This window comes from Pseudophryne corroboree, chromosome 1 (genome assembly GCF_028390025.1).
Source record: "Pseudophryne corroboree isolate aPseCor3 chromosome 1, aPseCor3.hap2, whole genome shotgun sequence".
Classification (NCBI taxonomy): Eukaryota; Metazoa; Chordata; class Amphibia; order Anura; family Myobatrachidae; genus Pseudophryne; species Pseudophryne corroboree.
This window is the reverse complement of record NC_086444.1, coordinates 372,717,776-372,738,662: the sequence shown is the minus strand read 5'-3', so window position 1 is coordinate 372,738,662 and position 20,887 is coordinate 372,717,776. Positions and strand designations below refer to the sequence as shown.

Sequence of the window (20,887 nt, the reverse complement as noted above, 5' to 3'; positions counted from 1 at the left end):
TCATAGGTTTGGTATTTTTGGAGGTGGAGCCATTTAAAAATGAACAAAATATGCAATTTTACTGCCGTGGGGTCTTTTAGTTTGCCTGTAACTTGAGTTTTAATTAAGACAGAGAGATTAAATGAGTGTCATTTTGAAGCTTATGACTAGATCTTTTCACTTCAATTTTAATTTAGTAAGGCAGTACTAAAAAAAGTTTAATAACCTTTGACCTCAATTTTTAAAAAAAGGATTTATTTATTTTTTCAATTTTTCTTTTAAAAAATGCCCATAGATGTCTTCTAAATGTGTATTTGGGACTACTATAGGGTGTTGAGCTAATTTGTTTTTGTTTACCAGCAGTAATTTAAAATGGTTATTAAATACCAGTAGGTTAATTTTAATAATAAATGGTAATGCAGTTATGCATACAATATAATATAAACATGTTTCATAGATTGTTATAGGTTAAAGGGTTAACTAACAGAAAATATAAATGTGTTGCTAGAGTTGGCAACTTTAAAAAAAAATCCAAAGGATTTGGTTTCGGTTTTGATTAGAACCAAAACCAAAACGTTAAAGACAACACTGCTTGTAGTTGTGTAATAACAGTGTTATAGGCTGTGGTTCCACAATGAGTCATTCAGAATGGAAGAGTAAGTTTATGTGTTGTAATCCATTTGGGAGAGAAAATCATTCTTCAAAAAAGAAAAACTTACGACCAGTTTTGAAGTGGATGTGTGATAAGCTTCCTGATTCAGGAATTACGTTGGGAAGCAAAATTTGTGACCAGTGTAGGAAGAAAATTGCATCATTATCAGTTAATGCATCTGATTCCAGTGAAGAACTGGATGTAGTTCAACCTGGACCTAGTTGTCAACAAGAAGATTCAGACAGGGACATTGAATATGAGAATGATGAAGTATTAAAATCCTTTAATAAAGCTTGGAAGCAATTGGCGAGTCCCCTGTTAGGAATAAACTAAAACAACAAAAATATCCAAAGGAAAAGCTTCAAAAGATTGGCACTGCTGTGAAAAGGAAATTATTAAAATTAGATACAGATGACAGCAATGATTCAGAATTGCAGTCTGCAGAATCAGAAATTATTAGTCCGTTGAAAGACAAATATCAATTATCCACAAATAGAAGTGAAAAAGTGCAAATCCTGACTGTGCTTCCAAAAAGTTGGAGTATTAAAAAAGTGGAGGAAGAGTTTGGTACATCCAATTTTATGGTTTGTGTAGCTAAAAAGCTTGTTAAAGAGAAAGGTATACTTTCCACACCTAATCCAAAACCAGGGAAGGTGCTGACAGAAGAAACTGCAAATGTTGTCAGAAACTTTTATGAATCTGATGATATAAGTCACATCATGCCTGGAAAGAAAGACTTTTTCGGTAAAAATGCCAGATGGAAAAAGAGTTCATGCTCAGAAACGGTTGGTTTTAAGCAATTTAAAAGAGGCGTATACCTTGTTTAAAGAAAAGTTTCCGCTGCAACGTCTAGGGTTTTCAAAGTTTGCAGAACTTCGCCCCAAACACTGCACCCTAGCTGGAGGAAGTGGTACACATTCAGTGTGCGTCTGCACCATCCACCAGAATGTCAAACTCATGATATTAGGTGCAAAGATTTCTGATTTGACATCCAAAGGAAGAGATCCCATTGAAATCGTAAGGATTGTTTGGCAATGATAATATGCAATCCTCCTCAGCCATCATGCTACCTTAATGAGTGTAATGAATGTGAAGATGCCAACCGCCTCAAACATTTTAAGGAACAGTTGAGGCAGTTAATGGATGACAGCATGATGGATAATATTTCTTACAAACAATGGGTCTCTGTTGACCATGCTAATCTTGAGACAGTTACGCGTTCATCTGATGACTTTCTGGACGCTTTTTGTGACAAGTTACAAATACTGCTGCGCCATTTCTTCATTGCCAGACAACAGTCGTCTTTTCAAGCAGACCTTAAATTAAGTTTGCAACCAGGGGAGCTTTTGGTAATCTGCGACTTTGCAGAGAACTATTCGTTTGTACTGCAAGACGAAGTGCAAGGTTTCCACTGGAATAACGCACATGCAACTCTTCATCCTTGTGTAGCATACTTCATAGATGAGGCAGGGAGTCTAAAGCATGTCAGCTTTGTTATTATATCAGACTGCCTTCACCATGATACTGTACAGTTCATTTATTCCAGGGGTTACTCATAAATTTTCTTAAGGAAAAGTATCCTATCGTTACAAAGATCATTTATTTCTCAGATGGAGCTGCCTCTCAGTATAAAAATTTCATTAATCTTTGCTGTCACAAGCAAGACTTTAAAATTCCTGCCTATTGGCACTTTTCAGCCACCTCCCATGGAAAAGGGGCATGTGATGGAGTTGGTGGCACTGTGAAAAGATTAGCTGCACGAGCCAGTCTCCAAAGGCCGTACGATCAACAAATAATGACACCTCGACAATTGTTTGATTGGCCCGTTGAGAATGTTCCAGCTGTCTCTTTCAAGTACGCCAGTTCAGCTGACCACGAGGCAGAAGAGAAGTTCCTGGAAGCTCATTTGAGCAATACCGCACAAATGCTGGAACCCAGAAATTTCATTCCTTTATTCCCTTATCAACAACTACTCTGTCAACTAAAGTTTATTCTTACTCTACATCTTCGAAAGTGGAACGAGTTTGTTTACTGGAGGACAAAGTAGAATTTGAAGACATTAAAGGATTTGTCACTTATGTGTATGATGCAGAGTTGTGGGTAGCATGTGTTCTTGACGTAGATGAAAAGTATGAATTAGTAAAGGTCAGCTTTCCTCCCACAAGGACCATCCCCATCATACAAATACCCAGGGAACCCAGACATTCTTCTAGTTCATTGTTGTGATATACTAACAACAGTAGACCCAATGACTACAACAGGACGTGTGTACACCATTACAGAAAGAGAAACTCTGTCTGCAACTTCAAAACTAAACTCATGGAAACCTGGTTTCTATATATATTAAGGTTATATTGCTGTTTATCTTACGTCCTAGAGGATGCTGGGGTCCACATTAGTACCATGGGGTATAGACGGGTCCACCAGGAGCCATTGGCACTTTAAGAGTTTGAGAGTGTGGGCTGGCTCCTCCCTCTATGCCCCTCCTACCAGACTTAGTTTAGAAAATTTGCCCGGAGGAGCTGGTCACAGCTAGGGGAGCTCTACAGAGCTTTTCTGGAAAAGTTTATTTTTAGAGTTTATTATTTTACAGGGAGGCTACTAGCAACAGCCTCCCTGCAGCGAGGGACTATGGGGGGGGGGGGGGGGGGGGAGCAGTGTCTGCCCTGCGGGGTCTGAGCCACTGTATCCGCTGACTGGACACTGACTCGCCCCAGCAGCATGCCGCCAACCCCTTACATAGCTGAAGAAGTGGTGAGTGAGACACCGACCCCCCTAACAAGTGGGGGGCCGTTGTGAAGATGGCGGCAGCAGGGAGGGAGCGCAGTATTAACTGCGCTCCTGTGAAGGCTCATCGGCACATGGTGCTGCGCTGTGAGGGGCGCCCTGGGCCAACACTTACCCCCACACTGGTCCAGAAGTCTGTCGGGGTCCTCTGATCTCAGCCAGCACAATTTCCTCAGGCCAGTATAATCCATGAAGAGCGGGAAGACAGCACCATTAAGGGGGAGGGGCTTCTCCTCAGAGCCGACCCAGCAGCGTTTCAGCGCCATTTTCCTGCCTGCACAGCGCTGAGAGGAAGAACAGGTCCCTCCACAGCAACTCCAGCTATCTGTACACGGTACCAAGGGGTTGTATAAAGGAGGGGAGGCTGTAATAAGACTGAGTGTCCTATTAAGGAGCACAGTCAGCGCTGGTAAGGGGTCTCCCTTTGCTAAAAAGCGCTGTGTGTGGGTTGACTCCAATCTCTGTCTCTCTCTTGCCATTCTTGGGGGGGAAACCCTGTCTGCCCTCACCTGTGTGTGGAGTGTTTGGTGGTCTCCTTTAGCTATGTCCAGGGATACTGTGTCATATGCTGCAGAGGATTTATCCTCCCAGGATGATCCCATTCCATGTAATCAGGATAGCACTGGTTTAGCACAGATACCAGCAAGGGAACCTGAGTGGTTTTCCTCTATCAAATCTTGGATTTCTCAGATTTCTGACAGGGTTGCAAGTAATGAATCTGCAACCCAGGTATTACAGAGCTCTATGGCAGTATGGCCTGTTTCTGGTACCTCAGGACGCCCCGCTATATACCCCCACAAACGTGCGCTTGTGCATGTCACACAAGACGACACGGATACTGATTCTGACACCACAGACGGTGATGAGGATGTGTTGCGTGGGTCCGCATCTCTTGCAATGGGGGTGCAATTGTTGATAGAGGGTATCAGGGATGTGTTGAATGTTAATGATACCACACCTGAGCAGGTTCAGGAGGCCTTTTTCACTGAAAATAAAAAGACCTCGCTAACCTTCCCTGTGTCAAAGGAATTGAATGCCATTTTTTAAAAAGCATGGGAAAACCCTGAGAAAAACTTCCAGGTTCCAGAAAGGGTCCAGGTGGCTTTTCCTTTTCCTGAGGAGGATAGGAAAAAATGGGAAAACCCGCCGATTGTTGACGCATGTGTGTCCAGACTCTCAAAGAAGGTGGTTTTACCTGTTCCAGGATCTACCGCCTTAAAGGACCCGGCTGATAGGAAAATTGATAACACGTTTAAATTAATGTACACTGCTTCAGGGGCCATATTACGTCCCACTATTGCTACTGCATGAATAGCAAAGGCAATAGTAAAGTGGTCGGCTGCCTTACTTGAGGATTTGGATATAATGGATAGGGATGACGTTGCATTATATTTAAGCAACATACATGATTCAGCAGGTTTTATGGTAGAATCCATGAAGGACCTGGGTTCCATGGCTGCTGGAATATCTTCCATGTCTGTTTCAGCTCGTAGGGGAATGTGGCTGCGCCAGTGGTCGGCCGACGTGGAATCCAGAAAAAGTGTGGAGTCAGGTCAGGTTTATACAGGTCTATACAGGTCAGGCTCTCTTTGGGGAAGCTCTAGACGCGTGGATATCCAGGGCTACAGCGGGTAAGTCTCCATTTCTTCCCTCAGCAGCACCTGCTCCGAAGAAATCCTTCTCTTCATCTGCGACGCAGTCCTTTCGGCCTAACAAGCCTAGAAAGGCCAGGACGTTCAATACCTTCTTTAGGGGAGGTCGGGTTAAGTCCAAGAAACCTGCCGCTGCAGGTTCCCTGGAACAAAAGCCTGCATCAGGTACGCCAAAGTCCTCCGCATGACGGTGGACCGCGCGGCCTGGAGGAGGGGCCAGTGGGAGCGAGACTCAGATACTTCAGTCACGTCTGGTTATTGTCCGGCCTGGATCCCTGGGTGATGGATATTGTGTCCCAGGGATAGAGGCTAGAATTTCAGAGTCTCCCTCCTCATCACTTTTTTAAATCAGGCTTACCAACTCTGTTGGCAGACAGCACTGCACTACAAGACGCTGTCCAAAAATTGGTGGAGGCACAGGTCATTGTGCCAGTACCACCTCACATGCAGAACAAAGGTTACTATTCTAACCTTTTCATGGTACCGAAACCGGATGATTCGGTCAGGCCCATTCTGAACCTAAAATCATTGAACCCCTTTCTAAAGGAGTTCAAGTTCAAGATGGAGTCTCTCAGGGCGGTGATATCAGGTCTGGAAGAGGGGGAATTCCTGGTATCACTGGATATCAAGGATGCGTACCTCCACATTCCGATCTGGCTGCCGCATCAGGCTTATCTCCGTTTCGCATTGCTGGACTGTCATTTTCAGTTCCAGGCCCTGCCATTCGGCCTCTCCACAGCACCAAGGGTGTTTACCAAGGTGATCACAGAAATTATGGTTCTCCTCCGCAAGCAGGGTGTGAACATCATTCCATATCTGGACGATCTGCTGATAAAGGCATCGTCCAAGGAGAAGCTGCTGCAGTCCATTGTTCTCAGAACACGCCTCCTCAAGAGTCATGGGGGGTCATTCCGAGTTGATCGCTAGCTGCTTTCGTTCGCTGTGCAGCGATCAGGCAAAAAATGCCACTTCTGCGCATGCGGCGCAATGCGCACGCATGGTGTACTATTAAAACTAACTGTATTGTCACACAAGGTCTAGCGAAGCTTTTCAGTCGCACTGCTGGCCGCAGAGTGAATGACAGGAAGAGGGCGTTTCTGGGTGTCAACTGACCGTTTTCAGGGAGTGTTCGTAAAAACCCAGGCGTACCAGGAAAAACGCAGGCATGGGTGGGCGAACGCGGGGCGTGTTCGTGACGTCAAAACAGGAACTGAATAGTCTGAAGTGATCGCAAGCGCTGAGTAGGTCTGAAACTACTCTGAAACTGCACAAAATTTTTTTGTAGCTACTCTGCGATCCTTTCATTCGCACTTCTGCAAAGCTAAAATACACTTCCAGTGGGAGGCGGCATAGCGTTTGCACGGCTGCTAAAAACTGCTAGCGAGTGAACAACTCTGAATGACCCCCATGGTTGGATTCTAAACCTTCCAAAGTCACATTTGGAACCAACCCAGAGGTTATCCTTTTTGGGAATGATCATGGATACGGAAGTGCAGAGGATGTTTCTTCCGCAGGAAAAGGCGTTGGTGATACAAGCTATGGTCCGGGATGTCTTTAAGCCAGCCCGGGTGTCGGTTCATCAATGCATTCGCCTATTGGGAAAGATGGTGGCCTCTTACGAGGCTCTCCAGTACGGGGAGGTTCCACGCTCGGACCTTCCAACTGGATCTCCTGGACAAGTGGTCGGGATCTTATCTCCACGTGCACCAGAGAATTTGTCTGTCGCCAAGGGCCAGGATTTCACTCCTCTGGTGGCTCCAATTGCCTCACCATCTGGAGGGCCACAGGTTCGGGATTCAGGACTGGGTTCTTCTAACCCTGGATGTTAGCCTTCGGGGCTGGGGAGCAGTCACTCAAGGAGTAACCTTCCAAGAACGGTGGTCAAGCCTGGAAGCCGGCCTGCCCATCAAGATCCTAGAACTAAGAGCCGTCTACAATGGTCTTCTTCAAGCGGCCCATCTTGTAAGAAATCGGGCCATTCAAGTGCAAACGGACAAGGTAACAACAGTGGCTTACATAAACCGACAGGGCGGAACGAAGAGCAGAGCGGCAATGTCAGAGATGACCAGACTACTCCTCTGGACAGAAAAGCACACGTTGGCACTGTCAGCCATCTTCATTCCGGGAGTAGACAACTGGGAAGCAGACTTCCTCAGCAGACACGATCTCCATCCAGGGGAGTGGGGTCTCCATCTGGAGGTGTTCGAGGAAATAACAGATCTTTGGGGATTACCCCAAATAGACATGATGGCCTCTCGTCTCAACAAAAAGCTTTAGCGTTATTGTTCCAGGTCGAGGGACCCACAGGCAGTGGCAGTGGACGCCCTGGTGTCTCCGTGGGTGTTCCAGTCAGTGTACGTGTTTCCACCACTCCCACTTGTCCCAAGCATCCTAAAGCTCATAAGGAGAACAAGGGTTCATGCGATCCTTATTGCCCCAGACTGGCCAAGAAGGGCTTGGTACGCGGACCTTCTGAATCTACTGCAAGAAGAGCCGAGGCCTCTTCCTCTTCGGGAGGAGCTGCTGCAGCAGGGGCCGTTCGCCTATCAAGACTTACCGCTGCTACGTCTGACGGCATGGGAGTTGAGCGCCTGATACTTGCTCGTATGGCAATTCCGAAGAAGGTAATTCCTACCCTGATACAGGCCAGGAAAGGGGTAACGTCTAAACATTACCATCGTATTTGGAAGAAATATGTCTCTTGGTGTGAATCCAAGAAGTTTCCTACGGTGGAGTTTCAACTGGGACGTTTTCTCCGCTTCCTGCAAGCATGTGTGGATATGGGCTTGAGGTTGGGATCTGTGAAGATCCAAATTTCGGCCCTATCCATTTTCTTTCAGAAACAATTGGCTACCCGCCCAGCCATTCGTTTTCCTGCAAATGTTTTTTGGTTCAGTACCTCTTCTTTGTAGTTAGGTACTGCATTGTTACTTGGTAAGTACTGTTTCAGCAGTTGCTGAGAGTTTCAAGCAAGATAGCTTGATGTGCCTTGTATGTGTGAGCTGGTATGAATCTCACCACTATCTGTTTAAATGCTTCTCTCGAAGATGTTCATCTCCTCGGGCACAGTTTCTAGCCCACACTCTCAAACTCTTAAAGTGGCAATGGCTTCTGGTTGACCCATCTATACCCCATGGTACTAATGTGGGCCCAGCATCCTCTACGGACTACGAGAAAAGAATTTACCGGTAGGTAACCAAAATCCTATTTTTTCAAAACTTTATAATACACTGTCTGCAAGTGAGAGTTTTGTATAATTTAGCTGCCTGCTTGTCAGTAAATTATTGTTATCGCATTATCTCATGGGAGTCCCTAAGTGAAATTTGGTACGTTTAAATGAAATATGGGAGCACTCACTAGAAAATAATTTTTAAAAAAATTACTATTTAAAAAAATTGAGGTTAATGGTCATGGTCAAATGTTATTAAACTTTTTTTAGTACTACCTATCTAAATTAAAATTGAAGTGAAAAGATCTAGTCATAAGCTTCAAAATGACACTAATTTCATCTCTCTGTCTTAATTAGAACTCAAGTTACAGGCAAACAAATAGATGCCGTTTTAAATAGCTCCACCTCCAAAAATATCCAACCTATGATGTGGAAATTTGATGTAAATTAGTTTCTCGTCAGACCTAACAAGCTCAGCAAATTTCATTGAAATCTGTGATAGTCGTGCTTAACCTCCCCCCACACGCAGCCTAAACCCCCCCCCCCGCCTGATTCCTAACCACCCCCAGAGGAGCCTAACCCACCCTACCCGCAGCCTAACCCTAACCTCCCCCCACCCACAGCCTAACCCTAACCTCCCCCCACCCACAGCCTAAACTTAACCCCCCCCCCCTCCCCTCGACTGACTCCTAAACCTAATCCCTGCCTAAACCTAACCCTCCCTCCCCCGCAGCCTAACCACCCCGGGGGTGCCTAACCCTAAGCTCCCCCCACCAGCAGTCTCAATTTAAACTCCCTGTCTAACGCCTAACCCTAACCCACCAGCCTGATGCCTATACCTAACCCTCCCTCCCTCGCAGCCTAACCACCCCCCGGGGTGCCTAACCCACCCTATCCGCAGCCTAATCCTAACCTCCCCCCACCTGCAGCCTAATCCTAACCTCCCCCCACCTGCAGCCTAACCCTAACCCCCCGCCTGACGCCTAAACCTAACCCTCCCTCCCCTGCAGCCTAACCCCCCCCCCCCCTCCCCCCCGTGCATGATGCCTAAACCTAACCCCCCTTGCCCAGCCCTAAACTTATGATCGTGGGGATACGGGTGTCGGTATCCTTGCCCATTCGGAGTTCCAACGTCGGCATTCTGAAGAGTGTAGGGATCCCAGTGTCAGTATTCTGACTGCCGTAAACCTAACAGCCGGTATCTTTACCGCATCTCCTAATAGGTAATGCATATGTCCCAACATTTGGAGCATGTGTCCGCAGCTCTCCTCCCAGGGCAGCTATTCAGGGATCACCCACTGTGTGTAGACAAAGAGGAAGAGATGAAAAATCATTGTTAGTGGATGAACAAGCAGAGAGACAAACTGCAAACAGTGGTGTGGTTGTGTAGAGAGAAAAATGTCTCTATGTAAATATGTTACTCTAACTACTGAGGACATGGAAAATGCCTAAAATAAGGACAATTTTCCCAAGGGGCCAATTGTTTTTATACAATACACACATTGGGGGGATAAGTTCTCTCTTATAGTAATTACCTTCAGAAAAGAAATTTGACCAGTAAATAATAAAAGCTATAAATTGCTAATATTTAGGGGTCAATCCAATTAGGTACGAGTTACCATTGCTGCGACGTTTCAACAGCATCCAAACTCACACCCTTCGTGGCCAGATTCAGCCTATGGGGCTACCGGAAAGTGCGGCTGTTGTAAGACAAACTCGCACCTAATTAAACTGACCCCTTAGTTGATAAATGTGATAAAATAGTAAAATATAATGGTGTAATTGTGGGCCTGATTCAGTTGTGGTTGTTGAAGCGATCGTTGCTGCAATCTTGCCGTTCACAATTGCATCGTGAGTCTGAGCAGTCGTAGGCTGAGCAAGTCTCCTAGACACAGGCGGCTCTCCAGCAGCAGCAGAGGTCACAATGGGTAATTTATGCACACACATGGAACGGCGTTTGAACGGACCTGACGCCTGTATACAGTTAGCCACCCCCGTTACCACCTCAAATGCTGACTTCCCGTCAATCACTTTGCGATGGGATCCTCTATGTGAGCTTGATTTTATTTTGTGCGCAGTGCAGCTTACACGCATGCACAGTGAAAAAGTATTGAGCCACTTGCAACAGCAGTTCTGCGTCCGCATCTGAATCAGGCCCCCTGAGCGGTACGGAGAAGGACTCTAGAGAAAGGACTATGTCACCTTTATTATATGTAAAGATAGTGAAACAGTCACTTGTTACAGCTCCAATTCACATCATTTATACCATTCTGCACCATTTCAGAATTTGGTTATTCTATGGGGGAGATGTATTAAGCCCTGCAGAGTGATATAGTGGAGAGAGGTAAAGCACCAGCCAATCAGCTCCTAACTGCCATGTTACAGGATGTGTTTGACAAATGACAACTAGGAGCTGATTGGTTGTTTATCTCTCTCCACTTTATCACTCTCCCAGGCTTTGTACACCTGTATACACAAGTATGGTAACTTACCTCCTGCATGCTATTCTCCAGTCACTAATTCCCCTGCGACCCCTCCCGTCATCTTCAATTTACACTTTGCAGATCTCTTTGCCGGTCACCCGACACTCTGCAAATCTCATTGCCAGATGATCTAAAAAAACACAAAAGACTATCATTAAGCATAGTACTAGTTTAAGTACAGTAAAATGTCCATGAGTCAACCAGTTTCCCAATTTTCCTTAAACCAAACAGGATACTTATTTTATTAACTTTTTCATCCCAAAGCCACGATCCTGCCTCATAGAGACCCAGGTTATCTGCATCCCCTGTATGTGTGCTTATCCTCCATACTGCCCTCTTTATTCCTGTAATGCTACATTTTTATTCCTAAATATGTCGTTCCTTCCTGCGCTTCTCCTATTTATGTGTCCTTGTACCTGTATTCCCTGTTCTGTCTATCTTGTCTTGCCTTTCAGTTGACTATACTGCACTCTGTCTTCCTTACCCCTCTACATCATACCCTGCTATGTAGTACTCACCTCCTCCTACCTGTCTTCCTGCATGGAAACTGGAAACGTCAGCAGCTCTAGATAGAATGTTACAGGAAGAAGCATTGTGATGTCACGGGCTAGTGATGTCACAGGCTAGGCGTGATGTCACAGTAACCAGCAGCAAAGCTACAGAGTTACAGCTATCTTACATATACATTTTCTACATCAATTACAACTGGATATACATGAGTTTCTAGTTTTACAAAAATGAGACTAGTGTAGAAAATGAAGTATAAGGCAATGTTGTACAGAGTGCCTCAATATATAGGTAAAGGGAAAATATAAGTGACAGGAATTTCTTGACTAAATCACTTATATTTTATAAGGATATAAAGCTCTTTATCTAAGAGGCTGAATTAATAATTTTCCATTATGCGTGTGTGTATATATATATATATATATATATATATATATATATATAGAGAGAGAGAGGCGCTATACTAACTATACTATCCCATTAAACCAGGAAACTCACGAATTATACAGTTTCTGTGGCTGGCTGACCTCAAGTCTGCATCTCACCTGGTTTAATCAGCCACAGAACCTGTGTAACCCATGAGCGTATAAAGAGGAGAAGAAATAAGAGTTGTCTTTTTTTGTGGCGCACTAGAAATGTATTATTCAATACAGCGTATATAAAATGTAAGGCGGGCCCGCAAGGTGACATTCACTCGACTTGTTCACACACGTTGGACGTGTTGGAAAGAGGTTGAGTGGACAGTGAGCGTGGCTGTGCCCTGTGGCATCACGTGGCACCATTGTACCGACAGCCAGACTGCTGAGAACGGAACCTAGAGGGTACATAACTGTTTGCTTTTCATTTCATCTCATGACACTCCACCCAAAGCTACTCTTCTGGTTATCCTATCAACTAGGACAACAATGAAGGTGACTCCATAACATTTCTTCCATTGTTTTTCCATGTCACAGAAACATTGCATGTGGGTTACAGGTGACCATCCTAATCATCTCTCCTCACTTCACAGTAATGTCATTGTTAGTGATACATTGTTTGGATCAAGCATCAAAAGGAAACTTAGGTATAAGAGTCTGGCCGGCATATCACTTATTGCATGACGACCTTGTGCCTGCGCTGTACTGTATGTAGACGGAGCTCCGTTTGTCCTTTATGATCCAAACAAGGTTGGGTGGCATGCTTCTAAGCAGACTATTTCTCATTGGATCAGGTTTACTATCCAGCATGCTTATTCTACGGCAGGATTGCCGTGTCCAAAATCTGTTAAGGCCCACTCTACTCATAAGGTGGGTTCTTCCTGGGCGGCTGCCCGGGTTGTCCTGGCTTTACAACTTTGCCGAGTGGCTACTTGGTCAGGTTCGAACACGTTTGCTAAGTTCTACGAGTTCTATACTTTTGCCTCTGAGGACCTCAAGTTTGGTCAATCGGTTCTGCAGGAGCCTCCGCACTCTCCCTCCCGTACTGGGAGCTTTGGTACATCTCCATGGTTCTAATGTGGATTCCAGCATCCTCTTGGACGTAAGAGAAAATAGGATTTTAATTACCTACCGGTAAATCCTTTTCTCGTAGTCTGTAGAGGATGCTGGGTGCACGCGCAGCGTTTCGTTCTCCTGCAGTTGTTACTTGGTTCAGTACTGCCTTGTTCCTTGGTTGCGTACTGCATTGTTACTTGGTTAAGTACTGTTGTTCAGCCGTTGCTGAATTGTTTCAAGCTGGTTAGCTTGGTTTTCTGTTGTTGTGTGTGAACTGGTGTGAATCTCACCACTATCTGTGAATTTCCTTCTCTCGAAGTATGTCCGTCTCCTCGGGCACAGCTTCTTGACTGAGTCTGGTAGGAGGGGCATAGATGGAGGAGCCAGCCCACACTATTAAACTCTTAAAGTGCCCATGGCTCCCAAGGGACCTGTCTATACCCCATGGTACTAATGTTGACCCCAGCATCCTCTACGGGCTACGAGAAAAGGATTTACCGGTAGGTAATTAAAATCCTATTTTCTCTTACGTCCTAGAGGATGCTGGGGACTCCAAAAAGACCATGGGGTATAGACGGGATCCGCAGGAGACATGGGCACACTAAAAGACTTCGGGTGTGAACTGGCTCCTCCCTCTATGCCCCTCCTCCAGACCTCAGATAGATTCTGTGCCCAGGAGAGACTGGACACACACTAGGGGCGCTCTACTGAGTTTCTCTGGAAAGACTTTTGTTAGGTTTTTTATTTTCAGGGTGACCTGCTGGCTACAGGCTCCCTGCATCGTGGGACTGAGGGGAGAGAAGTCAGACCTACTTCTTAGTTCAAAGGCTCTGCTTCTTAGGCTACTGGACACCATTAGCTCCAGAGGGTTCGATCAATTGGTGCGCCTAGCTTCTTGTTCCCGGAGCCGCACAGTCACCCCTCTCACAGAAGCCAGAAGTAAGAAGCCGAATGAGTATTAGAAGAACAGAAGACTTCAGTGACGGCAGAAAACTTCCGTAACGGAGGTACAGCGCAGCAGTCGCGCTGCGCTCCATGCTCCCACACACCGATGGCACTCACAGGGTGCAGGGCGCTGGGGGGGAGCGCCCTGGGCAGCAAGTTACTGAGGGTCATTTCACTGGCTAAAGAGGCATATTCGGTGCCCAGGCACAGTGTACGATACCCCCGCCAGTATAAAAAATTTCAAATTTAAGCGGGACTACAGCGCGTCGGGAAGGGGCGGGGCTTAGCCGCACAGCTCACCAGAACCATTTTCTGTCTTCACAGCCTCTGCAGAGACGCTGGCCCGGACCTCCACTCTCCTTACAAGTGCTGGGGAGCAAAACGGGGTTGAAGGGGGTACAAGCAATTTGGTGCTATATATGTATATATAATTACAGCGCAGCCATCATATATTATTTCTTTAGTATTATATGGGCACTGGGGTGTGAGCTGGCATACTCCCTCTGTGTTCTCTCCACAAGCTTCCCTGTGGGTCTGTCCCCTTTGGCCGGTGTGAGTGTGGGTGTGTCGGTACTGCGTGTCGACATGTCTGAGGCTGAGTGTTCCTCCCCGGAGGAAGTTACTGGGGGCGCGGAGAAAGATTTGGGAATGACTCTGTCGGCACAGCAGACTGCTGATTGGGTAAATATGTTGAGTACATTGAATGCAAATGTGGCGTTATTGTCTAAGAGGCTGGATAAATCTGATTCTCAGACACAAGCATGGAGAAAATCCATGGAGGACGCTTTGTCTCAGGTACAAACCCCCTCAAGGTCAGAAAAACGTTAATTTACCCAGATGGCAGATACAGATACCGACACAGACTCTGATTCCAGTGTCGACTTCAATGAGGCCAGTTTACATCCGAAAGTGGTTAAGAGTATTCAGTACATGATTGTGGCTATTAAAGATGTTTTACATATTTCTGAGGAACCTCCGGTTCCGGATACAAGGGTTTGTTTATTTAAAGGGAAAAAGCCTGAGGTGAAGTTTCCCCCCTCTCATTAACTGAACGCTCTTTGTGAAAAGGCGTGGGAGTCGCATGACAAGAGGTGGCAGATTCCCAAGAGAATTTTAATGGCATATCCTTTCCCTTCTGACGGCAGGGAAAAATGGGAGTCGTCACCCAACGTGGACAAGGCTTTGTCCCGACTGTCCAAGAAGGTGGCGCTTCCGTCTCCTGACACGGCTGCCCTCAAGGATCCGGCGGAGTGCAAGCAGGAGACGACATTGATGGCCATTTTCGTTACTACTGGTGCACTACTCAGGCCTGCTGTGGCGTCGGCGTGGGTGAGTAGTGCTATTGCTAAGTGGGCTGATAATTTAGCTTCTGATATGGATACCCTTGATAAGGATAACATTCTTTTGACTCTTGGCTATATTAAGGACGCTGCAGATTACCTGAAGGATGCGGCGAGGGATATTGGCCTCTTGGGATCAAGGGCCAATGCCATGGCGGTCTCGGCCAGGAGGGCGCTGTGGATTCATCGATGGAATGCTGATGCCGACTCAAAGAAAGCTATGGAAGCTCTCCCTTTTAAAGGTGGTGTCTTTTTTGGTGACGGCCTTGCTGACCTGGTGTCTACCGCTACTGCGGGTAAGTAATCTTTTCTTCCTTATGTTCCCGCACAACAGAAAAAGGCACCCCATTATCAGATGCAGTCCTTTCGGCCTAATAAATACAAAAAAGGAAGGGGTTCGTCCTTCCTCGCTTCAAAAGGTAGAGGAAGGGGAAAAAGGTCGCCTGCTGTATCTGGCGCCCAGGACCAAAAGTCCTCCCCCGCCTCTGCCAAGTCCACCGCATGACACTGGGGCTCCCCTACGGGTGTCCGTGCCGGTGGGGGGCCGTCTCCGAATCTTCAGTCAGGTCTGGTTTCAATCGGCCTTGGATCCTTGGGTGTTGGACATAGTGTCCCAAGGGTACAAAGTTTCAGGAGATGCCCCGCCTCCGCCGCTTTTTCAAATCAGCCTTGCCAGTTTCTCTTCCAGAAAGAGAAGTAGTAAACGCTGCGATACAAAAGCTGTGTCAACTGGGGGTCATTGTTCCGGTTCCCCCGTCCCAACGGGGGGAAGGGTTCTATTCGAGCCTCTTTGTCGTGCCGAAGCCGGACGGCTCGGTCAGACCGATTCTGAACCTAAAATCCCTCAATCCGTACTTGAAAACTTTCAAGTTCAAGATGGAATCTCTTCGAGCTGTGATCTCCAGCTTAGAAGGGGGGGATTTTATGGCGTCAGTTGATATAAAGGATGCCTACTTACACGTTCCGATATATCCTCCTCATCAGGCCTTCCTAAGATTCGCGGTGCAGGATTGTCATTACCAATTTCAGACGTTGCCGTTTGGGCTTTCCACGGCCCCGAGGGTCTTTACCAAGGTGATGGCGGAAATGATGGTACTCCTACGCAAGCAGGGTGTCACAATTATCCCGTACTTGGACGATCTCCTGATAAAGGCGAGATCAAAAGAGCAGTTGCTAAGAAGTGTAGAACTCTCCCTGACGGTTCTGCAACATCATGGTTGGATTCTCAATTTGCCAAAGTCTCAGTTGATTCAGACAACACGGCTGCCCTTCTTGGGCATGATCCTAGACACAGAACTACGGAGAGTGTTTCTTCCGGCGGAAAAAGCTCTGAAAATCCAGACCATGGTCAAGGAGATTCTGAAACCGGCAAGAGTGTCGATTCATCAATGCACTCGAGTGCTAGGGAAGATGGTTGCGGCTTACGAAGCCATTCCGTTTGGCAGGTTTCATGCCCGGGTGTTTAAGTGGGATCTGCTGAACAAATGGTCCGGGTCTCACCTGCACATGCACCGTAAAATAAGTCTATCTTCCAGGACCAGAATTTCTCTCCTGTGGTGGCTGCAAAGTTCTCGCCTTCTAGAGGGACGCAGGTTCGGAATCCAGGATTGGGTCCTGCTGACCACATATGCAATTCTCCGAGGCTGGGGTGCAGTCACACAAGGAAGAAGTTTCCAGGGAAAATGGTCAAGCCAGGAATCTTGTCTCCTCATAAATGTTCTCGAGTTAAGAGCCATTTACAACGGCCTTCTGCAAGTGAGGAATCTTCTTCAAGGTCTACCTGTCATGATCCAGTCGGACAACATAACAGCGGTGACGTATGTAAACCGCCAGGGCGGAACAAAGAGCAGGGCGGCAATGGCGGAGGCCACAAGAGTTCTCCGCTGGGCGGAACAGCATGTGAGCGCTCTGTCAGCAGTTTTCCTTCCAGGCGTGGACAACTGGGAAGCAGACTTTCTCAGCAGACACGATCTCCATCCAGGAGAGTGGGCCCTTCATCCAGAGGTGTTTGCAGAAGTGACAAGGCGTTGGGGAATTCCTCAAATAGACATGATGGCGTCTCGCCTCAACAAGAAGCTTCCGAGGTATTGTTCCAGGGCGAGGGACCCCCAAGCCAGTGCAGTGGACGCCCTGGTAACTCCGTGGGTGTTTCAGTCGATGTATGTGTTTCCCCCGCTTCCTCTCATTCCAAGAGTGCTGAGGATCATAAGACGAACAAGGGTTCAGGCAATACTCGTCGTTCCAGATTGGCCACAGAGGGCCTGGTATCCGGATCTTCGGGAATTGCTCATAGAAGATCCTTGGCCACTTCCTCTAAGAGAGGACCTGTTACTGCAGGGGCCATGCGTGTTTCCAGACTTACCGTGGCTGCATTTGACGGCGTGGAGGTTGAACGCCAAATCCTAGCTCGTAAGGTATTCCCGGGGAAGTCATCCCCACTCTCCTTAAGGCTAGAAAGGAGGTCACGGCAAAACATTATCACCGTATTTGGAAAAAATATGTGTCGTGGTGTGAATCCAAGACAGCTCCTGCGGAGGAATTTCACTTGGGTCGTTTCCTTCATTTTTTGCAGGCAGGCGTGGATGCAGGCCTGAAATTGGGTTCCATCAAAGTGCAGATTTTGGCTTTATCTATTTTCTTTCAAAATGAATTGGCCGCCCTTCCTGAGGTTCAGACTTTCGTGAAGGGAGTGCTGCATATCCATCCTCCATTTGTGCCACCCGTGGCACCGTGGGATCTTGAAGTGGTGTTACAGTTTCTTATGTCTCACTGGTTTGAACCTTTGCGAAAGGTTGAGTTAAAGTTTCTCACTTGGAAAGTGGTCATGCTTTTGGCTTTGGCGTCTGCCAGACGAGTCTCAGAGTTGGCGGCTTTGTCTCACAAGAGCCCATATTTGATTTTTCATGTGGATAGAGCGGAATTGAGGACTCGTCAAAAATTTCTGCCGAAGGTGGTGATAATGCTGAAATATCCTTAGGAAAGAAAGCTATACCTTAAACACACCTTAAATACACTTTACCATGGAGCCGCTGTGGACGCTGTACTTAACACACACTCTGCGCACTTTGTACGCTATTAGCGTACAAAGTCCCGTACTGCGTACGGACTTCGCGTACAAACGCCGCGCTGACGGTACAAAGTACTCACAGCGCGTACTCACCCAGAGATACACCACAAACCCTGAACAGTTTTGCAATGCAATGAAAATACGCTTTAAACCTTAGCAGGGCAATGAAGACACGACACCAAGTGTGATTTTACCGCTGGGTTCCGACACCACAGTGGATTATTGCTAAAAGGGGGGTTACAATACAAGCAATACAATATAATTTAACAGAGTAAATGGCTACATTCAATGGTACCTACGTGAGTAGATTCGCTTGCGCTTCCCGGCCCGGTCCTCGGTCATCTGATAGATAACTTTGTGAGTCTTGTGTCAGACCAGGCCTGCAGCAACTCTCTTTATACAATTCTTCCAAAAAGCAATACAATAGATACTGTAATCTCTTTGTCCATTGGACACAGGAATGCACATTTACAGTACAGGAGAGGTCATAGGTCGGTTTGAATAGGTAGGCAATGTCTTTCCCAACTGCTCTTGTGGGTGGTCTCCTCTGGATTCCCGCCGCATACATAATGTAGAGTAAATACAGTTTATATCTATATTCTGCTCCTGCACATAACTATCCGCAGGAACATGCTATCTTTCTCAAACCAACACCGGAATGTTACCCTTAAAATACCCTTCAGCTGGATACCAAACACCACCTTATGACCTTGTTCTGTCCCCTCCTATTCTGTAACGGTGAATCCCTTTGTTCTGTTACCATTTAAACTGTTGTTACTTTCTGATGTGGTGCAGGGATACTATGTGTACATTGTGCACTATTTGGATTAAATATGTAATGTGTTTTTAAGCCTTCCGTGCGTTCACAAACTCTACCGTAAATACTCATACCACACGCTAATGCGCAGGACCGCGGGAGCGACCATACGCAAATTGCGGATATGCGCACGCACGACAGAACAAGTGCACGCAGGGAGGCCATCTGTGTGTAGTTTGTACGTGATGTGTGTACTGCAATATTTTTCGACTTTGACAGTGGTTTCTACTTTTCACATAAATCAACCTATTGTGGTACCTGTGGCTACGGATGCTGTGGCAGTCCCAAAATCTCTTGATGTCGTAAGAGCTTTGAAAATGTATGTCGCCAGAATGGCTCTTGTTAGGAAAACGGAAGCTCCGTTTGTCCTGTATGCTTCCAACAAGATTGGAAATCCTGCTTCCAAGCAGACTATTGCATGCTGGATTTGTAATACGATTCAGCACGCTCATTCTTCGGCTGGGTTGCCGTTGCCGTTGTCAGTAAAGGCCCATTCTACCAGGAAGGTGGGCTCTTCTTGGGCGGCTGGCCGAGGGGTCTCGGTACTTCAACTTTGCCGAGCAGCTACGTGGTCGGGTTCAAACACTTTTGCTAAGTTCTATAAGTTTGATACCCTGGCTGAGGAGGACCTTATGTTTGCTCAATCGGTGCTGCAGAGTCGTCCGCACTCTCCCGCCCGGTCTGGAGCTTTGGTATAGACCCCATGGTCCTTTTGGAGTCCCCAGCATCCTCTAGGACGTAAGAGAAAATAGGATTTTAATACCTACCGGTAAATCCTTTTCTCCTAGTCCGTAGAGGATGCTGGGCGCCCATCCCAGTGCGGACTGTTCCTTGTAGTTGTATTGATACTTGTTGTTTTCGGTTACACGAAGGTTGTGTATCAGTTATATTTAGCTTGTTGCTGTTGTTAGTTAATACTGTTATCTGGTATTCCTGCTAATCCAGTTGTACGGTGTGTTTGTGGTGTGAGCTGGTATGTCTCTCGCCCTTAGTTTAACAAAAATCCTTTCCTCGAAATGTCCGTCTCCCCTGGGCACAGTTCCTATAACTGAGGTCTGGAGGAGGGGCATAGAGGGAGGAAGCCAGTTCACACCCAGTCAAAGTCTTTTAGTGTGCCCATGTCTCCTGCGGATCCCGTCTAGACCCCATGGTCCTTTTGGAGTCCCCAGCATCCTCTACGGACTAGGAGAAAAGGATTTACCGGTAGGTATTAAAATCCTATTTTAAATGACAACATATGGGAGGGAGCACCAACCTGTAGCCCCTCCCCCAGCTTTGGGCGCCAGTCCGCGCGGACTTCCCGACGCTTAGCTACAGCTCCACACCCTCCTCCCCTCAGACACTCCGGCAGCCATACTAGTGCAAGTAAGCCAGGTCTCTGTGAACGCTGGGTTCAGTCTCCCTGTAAAACTGTCTCCACGGAGCCAGGTTTTTACATCACTTATATCCTACCTGCTGACAACCAAAGCTGAGTAGTTGATAAAGTGCTTACTGCAGTTATACCATTGTATTTCTCTGCATTTTTGGGACTTGTGCTAGTATTCTGCTGTCTGATATTTTTCTCATGCTATATCAGGCTACCATACCCTTGTTTGTATACTATTGTGTATGTGGGATGCGGTCAAGATGCCGCCGGCCGGAATCCCGGCGGTTGAAATACCGACGCCGGAATCCCGACCGCCACAATCCCGACATTCTCCCTCCGTGGGTGTCCACGACACCCATAGAGGGAGAATATAATAGTGTGCCGAGCGTAGCGAGCCACCGTGCCCGCAGCGTGGCGAGCGAAGCGAGCCCGCAAGGGGCTGCGTTCCGCTCGCCACCCCTGTCGGGATTGTGTGGTCGGTATTTCGACCGCCGGGATTCCGGCCGGCGGCATTTAGTACTGATCCCGTGTGTGTGGGTGACTACATATTATTGTAGCTATGTCTATCAAAGGTAGAAGTCGCAAACAGGCTGACACCACAGTGCTGCAGTCATGTAGATTGTGCTTTGAAGGATTAACTGCACAGGATGT

At 46.9% G+C, this 20,887-nt stretch overlaps 1 protein-coding gene across 3 annotated transcripts in view; it reads left to right on the top strand.

Moving 5' to 3' along the window:
- Window positions 1-20,887, top strand: part of SFI1 (SFI1 centrin binding protein) — a 353,554-nt gene that overhangs the window by 272,824 nt on the left and 59,843 nt on the right. The window lies entirely within an intron of this gene.